General features: G+C 39.9%; 1 protein-coding gene across 1 annotated transcript in view; it reads left to right on the top strand.

Moving 5' to 3' along the window:
• Positions 1 to 9,905, top strand: part of LOC121838636 (NLR family CARD domain-containing protein 3-like) — a 733,752-nt gene that overhangs the window by 136,410 nt on the left and 587,437 nt on the right. The window lies entirely within an intron of this gene.

The raw sequence follows: 9,905 nt of genomic DNA on the forward strand, positions 1-9,905 counted from the left end.
GCTCTTTAGCAAACTTCAGACGGGCCTGGACATGTACTGGCTTAAGCAGGGGGACACGTCTGACACTGCAGGATTTGAGTCCCTGGCGGCGTAGTGTGTTACTGATGGTAGGCTTTGTTACTTTGGTCCCAGCTCTCTGCAGGTCATTCACTAGGTCCCCCCGTGTGGTTCTGGGATTTTTGCTCACCGTTCTTGTGATAATTTTGACCCCACGGGGTGAGATCTTGCGTGGAGCCCCAGATCGAGGGAGATTATCAGTGGTCTTGTATGTCTTCCATTTCCTAATAATTGCTCTTTTATACTGATAACAAGTTCAAACAGGTGCCATTAATACAGGTAACGAGTGGAGGACAGAGGAGCCTCTTAAAGAAGAAGTTACATGTCTGTGAGAGCCAGAAATCTTGCTTGTTTGTAGGTGACCAAATACTTATTTTCCACCATAATTTGCAAATAAATTCATTAAAAATCCTACAATGTGATTTTCTGGATTTTTTTTCTTCTCATTTTGTCTGTCATAATTGAAGTGTGCCTATGATGAAAATTACAGGCCTCTCTCATCTTTTTAAGTGGGAGAACTTGCACAATTGGTGGCTGACTAAATAATTTTTTGCCCCACTGTAAATGTGTCATGTAATCATGTTGCACATACTGTATACCACTACAGTTGAAAAGTTTGTGGTCACTTAAAAATGTCCTTGTTTTTGAAAGAAAAGCAAAAAAATGGTTCATTAAAATAACATCAGATTGATGCAGTGTATACATTGTGAATGTCGTAAATGACTTGTACTGACGAGTTTCAGAAGAAAGTTCTTTGTTTCTGGCCATTTTGAGCCACAACTTGCCATTGGAATACATGAGTGATGGTTGCTGATAATGTGCCCCTGTATGCCTATGTAGATATTCCATTAAAAATCTGCCATTTCCAGCTACATTCCAGTCATTTACAACATTAACAACGTCTACACTGTATTTCTGATCAATTTGATGCTATTTTAAACCACAAAAAAATTTGCTTTTCTTTCAAAAACAAGGACATTTATAACTGAACCCAAAATTTTGAACAGTAGTGTATGTACAGTGTGTGTGTGTGCATATATATTAAAAGAGCACACGTCTTGAAAATTGTTTTCATTCTCTCATGTAATTGCACTAAAATACCTGGTGGTTATGGGTGCGCTTGCTTCCATGCTCGCCCGGATGTCAGGCGGGTCTTGGTCCTTCCCACCCTTGCAAAATCCCTTTGGGCTGGGGTCAAGTGCACCCACTGACCAGAGCACCCACTAATGGGAGCGGCCATTTGTATTTGCATTGCACTGTTGATGTTGTTGTCAAAATTATTTTTTAAAGATATACAAAAATACAAATAGCATTGAAAGCACGAGTACTTATTTTCTATCCATTATGCACCTGACCTCTCCTTACTAAACCTGATTTTACCCAAGTGGTAAACCCTTATCAATAGTGTCTTAAATTATCCCCATAACCAAGCACTGAATCAAGTAATTGAGTACAGTATTTTTAACATATAAATATAGTATATGAATATATTATGTATATGTTAGTATGTTATATGATTGACAAATGCCTATTTGGATTTATGTGTGATTGTATGATGAGGGACAACAGTTGTGGAGGTTTCCTGATGTCTGTTGTTGTCACCCCTGGTAATGTATAGATTATAGCCTATATACTATTTATGATTGAGCACATAGCTAACCCTATGACTGTGATATATGGGTCAGACATAAACAATCAAAAAATGTAGGTTTTGTGTTGCCATTGTCTTGACAATGAAATAATAAGTATGTAATTTACAGTTAACACATGTAAATCAAATTTACTTATGTGCCAATGGAGAATTCGCTGAATAAAATGCTGTATTTTGTGTCACAAGACAGGTTTCCATCGAATGTTTTATGCGAGTAAAGTACATGTTGGATAAAAAATGAGAAATGCTGGTGGAAATGATTTTATGCGCAAATATCAAAGTAAACTTGCAGTCACGCGATGACGTGTGCTACGACTCGGGAAAGAATGCAGTTTATTAGGCTACAGATAAAATAAGTTATGATGAACTTTACAAGGTGGTGAAAGTGCAAGGTGATGAGCTTGATTCTCCTTTCCAATGAATATCAAGGGTCTTATTCTGGTGACATGATGATTGGCTGCCGTTTGACATTAAAATCATCTGGCTCTTTTTTGTCCATAGTAATTTCATCATGTACTATACCCACACTGTATCTGTGAGCTGTTAGCTAGAGCACACGTACCAATACCAGAGTGGGCACACTCACTATATAACGCAATTATTTTGTGACAAAACCATCAGTAGAGTTCAATGCAATGGAAACCCATTAAACTTGTATTTTCTATTAGGGATATGGGAATTTAACAGCAAATGTATTTTTATGTGCACTATGTCATCACAAACAGACTTTTATCCGCAACAAATCAATTTGATTGAAACATCTCTGGTGAAAAAAATTGCATATTTTATTTAGCCAATTGTATGGAAACCTAGCCACAGATGTGCCACCACATTGTCTCTCTTCTTCACAACAACGCAATACACACATAGCCAACAACACATAACAGGAAAAGTAGAAACCTGTGCCAATTAGTATTAATCACCCTTGAGGTGTCGTGTCTTTGGCATCATTAAATTGAAGACTGTTATTTTATCAAATCATTTCTCTGTAATTATTATTATGTGATTAAACTAATCATGTAAATGTAATTAACTAGGAAGTCGGGGCACCAACGGAAATATTCAGATTACAAAGTTATAATTTTCCTAATATAACTCTTCAGATATTTTAATATCTGATCAATTATCCTTCTAATTAATGAATTATTCTTTACCTCACGTTAGTCTCATTCCAAATGTTGTAAATTATTGGTTACCTGCATGAACCCAGCCTTTACTATGAATCATCCATACACCAATTGTCTTAATAATTAATTTACTAACTAACTAAATAATCACAGAAATGCATAAACAAACAACAGTTATAGTTACAAGGAAATGATATGGGACGTTCCCTAGTGGGCTAAGCCGATATGATGGCTTGGCGGACAAAGGGAAGTGGGTGAGGACTGAGAACGGCGGGAAAGACAAAATGAGTCACTACACAGTTGATAATTATATTAATTGAAATGCTAATCCTTTGCACATGAACGCTCACTCATTCGGGAATAATTGCAATCAATATATATATATATTTACGCCCAGTGTCTCATCGTGATCTCTGTTGGAATCGTCAGTCCTTCTGTTGGAGAGTCAGTTCATCATCATCTCTCTCTCTGCCTCCCTGAAGATCGAAAGTATTTCGTGGTTAGAATGTGTACTTCAGAGTACCATTCAGAAATTATCTCATAGAATAGATGTTTCGGCGGTTGTCGGTCTTCGCATCCCAGATTGACATATTTTCTAGCTGCAGACTAGTAATTAGTATCTAAGATTTGCTCTTATTCTGTCGGGCTCGATAGTCTCAGAGTTTAACCATTTCCACCCGTGTAGCCAATGCTCCACGTGGTATGGTTAGGAATTCAACAACCATTGTAACCTAAGCTTGTACTGAGGTTTTTGTGGTCTAAACTCAACCTGTGCCCCCTCGGTGTCCATCGAGGTACACGTGGTCTAAAGAGGATTTCCTCAGGAGGGGGTTTTATACACGTGGTCTGAAGAGGATTTCCTCAAGAGGGGTTTTATTCGTAACAGCAGAAAAGGGCGGTTCCATGACGCCAGATCATGCCTGTGCTCATGGGGGCGGGCCAATTACTTAGTTAAACTTTAAAGGGAATTACAATTCTTTCACATGAAAGGTTTAACGTCATATTACAGTATTTCACACAGTTTCATCTTTACTCATTCATTGTATACAAGAATTAGATGCACACCCCATAATTGAGAAATGTACATACAGTTGAAGTCAGACGTTTACATACACCTCAGCCAAATATTTTAAACTCAGTTTTTCACAATTCCTGACATCTAATCGTAGTAAAAATTCCCTGTCTTAGGTCAGTTAGGATTACCACTTTATTTTAAGAATGTGAAATGTCAGAATAATAGGAGAGAGAATTATGTATTTTAACTTTTATTTCTTTCATCCCATTCCCAGTGGGTCAGAAGTTTACCTAACCTCAATTAGTATTTGGTATCATTGCCTTTAAATTGTTTAACTTGGGTCAAACACTTCAGGTACCCTTACACAAGCTTCCCACAATAAGTTGGGTGAATTTTGGCCCAATCCTCCTGACAGAGCTGGCTTAATTGAGTCAGGTTTGTAGGCCTCCTTGCTCACACACTCTTTTTCAGTTCTGTCCACAAATGTTCTATATGATTGCGGTCGGGGCTTTGTGATGGTCACTCCAATACCTTGACTTTGTTGTCCTTGAGCCATTTTGCCACAACTTTGGATGTATGTTTGGGGTCATTGTCCATTTGGAAGACCCATTTGCGACCAAGCTTTAACTTCCTGACTGATGTCTGGAGATGTTGCTTCAATATATCCACATAATTTTCCTGCCTCATGATATGTATTTTGTGAAGTGCACCAGTTCCTCCTGCAGCGAAGCACCCCTACAACATTATGCTGCCACCCTCGTGCTTCACGGTTGGGATGGTGTTCTTCAGCTTGCAAGCGTCCCCCTTTTTCCTCTAAACATAATGATGGTCATTATGGCCAAACAGTAATATTTTTTGTTTCATCAGACCAGAGGACATTTCTCCAAAAAGCACAATCTTTGTCCCCATGTGCAGTTGCAAACCGTAGTCTGACTTTTGTTATGGCTGTCCTGTAGCAGTGGCTTCTTCCTTGCTGAGCGGCCTTTCAGGTTATGTCAATATAGGATATCGTTTTACTGTGGATATAGATCATTTTGTACGTGTTTCTGCCAGCATCTTCACAAGGTCCTTTGCTGTTGTGCCATGGTGTTTATACTTGTGTACTATTGATTGTACATATGAACATGGTACCTTCAGGCATTTGGAAATTGCTTCCAAGGATGAACCAGACTTGTGGAGGTCTCAAAAAAATGCTGATGTCTTGGCTGATTTCTTTTGATTTTCCCATGACGTCAAGCAAAGAGGCACTGAGTTTGAAGGTAGGCCTTGAAATACATCCACAGGTACACCTCCAATTGACTCAAATGATGTCAATTAGTCTATCAGAAGCTTCTAAAGACATGACATCATTTTCTGGAATTTTACAAGCTTTTTAAACGCACAGTCAACTTAGTGTATATAAACTTCTGACCCACTGGAATTGTGAGACAGTGAATTATTAGTGAAATAATCTGTCTGTAAACAATTGTTGGAAAAATTACTTGGCATGCACAAAGTAGATGTCCTAACCGACTTGTCAAAACTATAGTTGTTAACAAGAAATGTGTGGAGTGGTTGAAAAACTAGTTTTAATGACTCCAACCTAAGTGTATGTAAACTTCCGACTTCAACTGTAAAAGCTCATTGTCAAACTTGTGAGGCTCTCCATGCTCATTAGTTGCTCTTTAACATGCTGCTACTTCACTCAATCCTGTTTTAAAAGTCTCCCTTCCTAACTGTTTTACCTTCCCTGAGACCAACCAGAAATGTTTCCTTGGCCAAATATTCTGAACTGTATTCAGAAATATAGTCATGTGTGTTTCCTGTCCTCTCTGAGATCACCAAATGAAACACACTCGTCACATCTGTCATAAGTGTCCACGGACCATTCCCACTAGTGGACATTTTGTATCAAATCCTCATTTTGGGGATTTAGGAGTTCGCCATGTGAAATCCTTTGTTCTCTCTATGTGTCTCTTTCGGCCGGGGGGAGAGTCTCCTCCAGGAATTTACGACATGAGATAACAGAACCTGGGTGTAGGAGAGAGCGAGGGGGAAGCCACTAGCTATACCCAAAAAGGTTCACATCGTGACAGAGGAGTACACCTTATTCAGTCAAACCTGTGCAGGGCCCAGTTTCCCAAAAGCATCTTAAGGCTAATTTCATCGTTAGAACCTTCATAGGAGCATACATTTCAGAACGTTTTCCCTAAACCATTGTTACTAAAGTTCCACTTGAAAACGCTCATTATTTACCGACTGCCTGAGACCACTTGTAGAACAGCTTTAGTGGTTTCAGAAAGTATTCTCACCCTTTGACTTTTCCCATTTTGTTACAGCCTGAATTTAAAATGGATTCAATAGAGATTTTGTGTCACTGATCTACACACAATACCCCGTAATATCAAAGTGGAATTGTGTTTTTATGTTTACCTTTTTTTTTTTTTTACAAATTAATAAAAAATGTCTTGAGCCAATAAGTGTTCAACCCTTTTGTTATGACAAGCCTAAATAAGTTCTGGAGTAAAAATGTGCTTAACAAGTCACATAATAAGTTGCATGGACTACCCCATCTCTGTACCCCACATATACAATTATATGTAAGGTCCCTGAGTCAAGCAGTGAATTTCAAGCACAGATTCGACCACAAAGACCAGGCAAGTTTTACAATGGTTAGCAAAGAAGGGCAACTATTGGTACATGGGTAAAGAAAACTGACATTGAATATCTCTGAGTATGGTGCAGTTATAAATTACACTTTGGATGGTGCATCAATACACCCAGTCATTAGAAAGATACAGGCGTCCTTCCTAACTCAGTTGTCGGAGAGGAGGAAAACCGCTCAGGGATTTCACTAAGAGGACAATGGTGATTTTAAAATAGTTACAGAATTTATTGGCTGTGATAGGTGATAACTGAGGATGGGTCAACAACACTGTAGTTACTCCACAATACTAACATACTGTAAAGGATAGAGTGAAAAGAAGGAAGCCTGTACAGAATAAACATATTCCAAAACATGCATCCTGTTTGCAATACGGGACTAAAGTAAAACTGCAAAAAATGTGGCAAAGAAATTAACTTTATGTCCTCAATACAAATTATTATGTTGGGGCAAATCCAATAAAACACATCACTGAGTACCACTCTTCACATTTTCATAAGCACAGGCAAAATCCTAGGGGAAAACTTGGTTCAGTCTGTTTTCCAACGGACATTGGGAGACAAATTCACCTTTCAGCAGGCAATTACCTTAAACACAAGGCCACATATACACTGGAGTTGCTTACCAAGACAATATTGAATGTTCCTGAGTTGCCTAGTTACAGTTTTGACTTAAATCAGCTTGAAAATCTATGGCAAGACTTGACAATGGCTGTCTAGCAATGATCAACAACCAACTTGACAGAGCTTGAAGAATATTTGGAAGAAAAATATGACAATATTGTACAATCCAGGTGTGCAAAGCTCTAAGATACTTACCCAGAGAGGCACACAGCTTTAATTGCTGCCAAAGGTGGTTGTAGCATGTATTTCCTCAGGGGGTTGAATACTTATCCAATCATAGGGTGAATGGGCAAGACAAAAGATTTAAGTGCCTTTGAAAGGGGTATGGTAGTAATCTCAGCAAAAAAATAAACATCCTCTCACTGTCAACTGCGTTTATTTTCAGCAAACTTAACATGTCCAAATATTTGTATGAACATTACAAGATTGAACAACTGAGACATAAACTGAACAAGTTCCACAGACAAGTGACTAACAGAAATAGAATAATGTGTCCCTGAACAAAGGGGGACCTAAATCAAAAGTAACAGTCAGTATCTGGTGTGGCCACCAGCTGCATCTCCTCCTCAAGGACTGCATCAGAATTGCCAGTTCTTGCTGTGAGATGTTACCCCACTCTTCCAACAAGGCACCTGCAAGTTCCCGGACATTTCTGGGGGGAATGGCCCAGACGTGCTCAATGGGATACAGATCTGGGCTCTTCGCTGGCCATGGCAGAACACTGACATTCCTGTCTTGCAGGAAATCACGCACAGAACGAGCAGTATGGCTGGTGGCATTGCCATGCTGGAGGGTCATGTCAGGATGAGACTGCAGGAAGGGTGAGGGAGGAGGATGTCTTCCCTGTAACGCACAGCGTTGAGATTGCCTGCAATGACAACAAGCTCAGTCCGATGATGCTGTGACACACCGCCCAGACCATGACGGACCCTCCACCTCCAATCGATCCCGCTCCAGAGTACAGGCCTCGGTGTAACGCTCATTCCTTTGACCATAAACCCGAATCTGACCATCACCCCTGGTGAGACAAAACACTTGGCAGTCAAGAGCATGAGATGTCTGCATTAAAAATATATACAGTAGACCCCCAGCTAACAGCATTCTCACGATTTTAGAGACGTTCCCTTAAGAGTTTCATTAGGTCATTACCTAAAGTTTTCATAGGAATGTTCCAGTGATGTGAAAGGAATGTTTCCATAAGACCATACCCTAAATGTCAAAAAGAACTTACCCATAACGTGGTTACCATTTTCTCAGAATACTCAGTATGAATGTTCTAGACATGTTTCATTGGAACCTTGCAGGAATATTCCTGTGTCAGGATTAGGATAATATTCCGTCAACATCATACTAAACATACACAGAACATTGAAGATATTAATCTTCAAGACACTTTTTGTGTGCTGGACCCCTTACTCTTCATCATCTAAATCCTCCCCCTTGGTCAGATCCTCTACCACTTCAACCTCGACTTCCAATACTACTCCAACGACAACCACATCTACCAAAGCAGCAAATCCCTCCTCAACCTAGCCTGGTACGAACCATCTTGATCTCACGAGCTTACATCCTGATGGTTCGTACGAGACTAGGCTTTAACCTACACATAGAACTGAATTTCCTGGCCATCTTGAGATGGCGAGTCAGTCAGGAGGGGTCCTCAAGTTCAGGACTTTGTTCTCTCCTTAGAAAAGCTACAATAGCTTAGCTTACCTCACTGTACTCACTATTTCCCTTGTTTGTTGTAATTGAATGGCAAAGACACCCCCAAGAAACACCCAAATCAAACCACACCCCCAAGGTAACTATTTTTTAGCATTTCTTAACCAAGCTTCAAAACAAGGCCAAATCAGGAAGTTCAGTCGCTCTTTGACAGTTAAAGATTTCCACTAGCTTTCATGGCCACAAAAAAAAAATAGCTTTTAGTCTTAATTTAATATAAGGTTAGCAGTGGGGCCTCCCGAGTGATGCAACAGTCTAAGGCACTGCATCTCAGTGCTAGAGGCGTCACTACAGACCCGGGTTCAATCCTGGGCTGAATCACAACTGGCCGTGATAGGGAGTCCCATAGGGCGGTGCACAATTGGCCCAGGGTCATGAGGGTTTGGCCGGGGAGCTTTACTTGGCTCATTGCGTTCTAGCGACTCCTTGTGGCGGGCCAGGCGCCTGCAGGCTGACCTCTGTTGTCAGTTGAATAATGTTTCCTGACATGTTGGTGTGGCTGGCTTCCGGGTTAAGTGGGCAGGTGTTAAGAAGCATGGTTTGGCAGGTCATGTTTAGGGGGACTCATGGCTTGACCTTCACTTCCCAAGCATGTTGGTTAGCAGTGTGGTTAAGATTAAAAGAAAAAATTTAGAAATGGGCAGGGATAATTAGACATAATTATGACTTGGTGGCTCTGTAACAACCACAGTTAAGGGCATGTTCCTTTGCTCAGTCGGTGGATTGTGCAGTCGCACATGACATATTTAGAGATTCCTATTTTATACACAAGTCTGACAACCAAAGTAGCCATGACTGCACATATATAATAGAAGTCAACGTACAATGCCTTCAGAAAGTATTCATACCCCTTGAGTTATTCCAGATTTTGTTGTGTTGCAGCGTAAATTCAAAATTGATTCAATTGATTTTTTTCTCACGTATCTACACACAATGCCTCATAACGACAAAGTGAAAACATGTTTAGAATGAAATTCAGAACTACCTAATTTACATAAGTATTCACACCGCTGAGTCAAAACTTTGCACCTTTGGCAGCGATTACAGCTGTGAGTCTTTCTGGGTA

This window comes from Oncorhynchus tshawytscha, linkage group LG17 (genome assembly GCF_018296145.1).
Source record: "Oncorhynchus tshawytscha isolate Ot180627B linkage group LG17, Otsh_v2.0, whole genome shotgun sequence".
NCBI classification, from domain to species: Eukaryota; Metazoa; Chordata; class Actinopteri; order Salmoniformes; family Salmonidae; genus Oncorhynchus; species Oncorhynchus tshawytscha.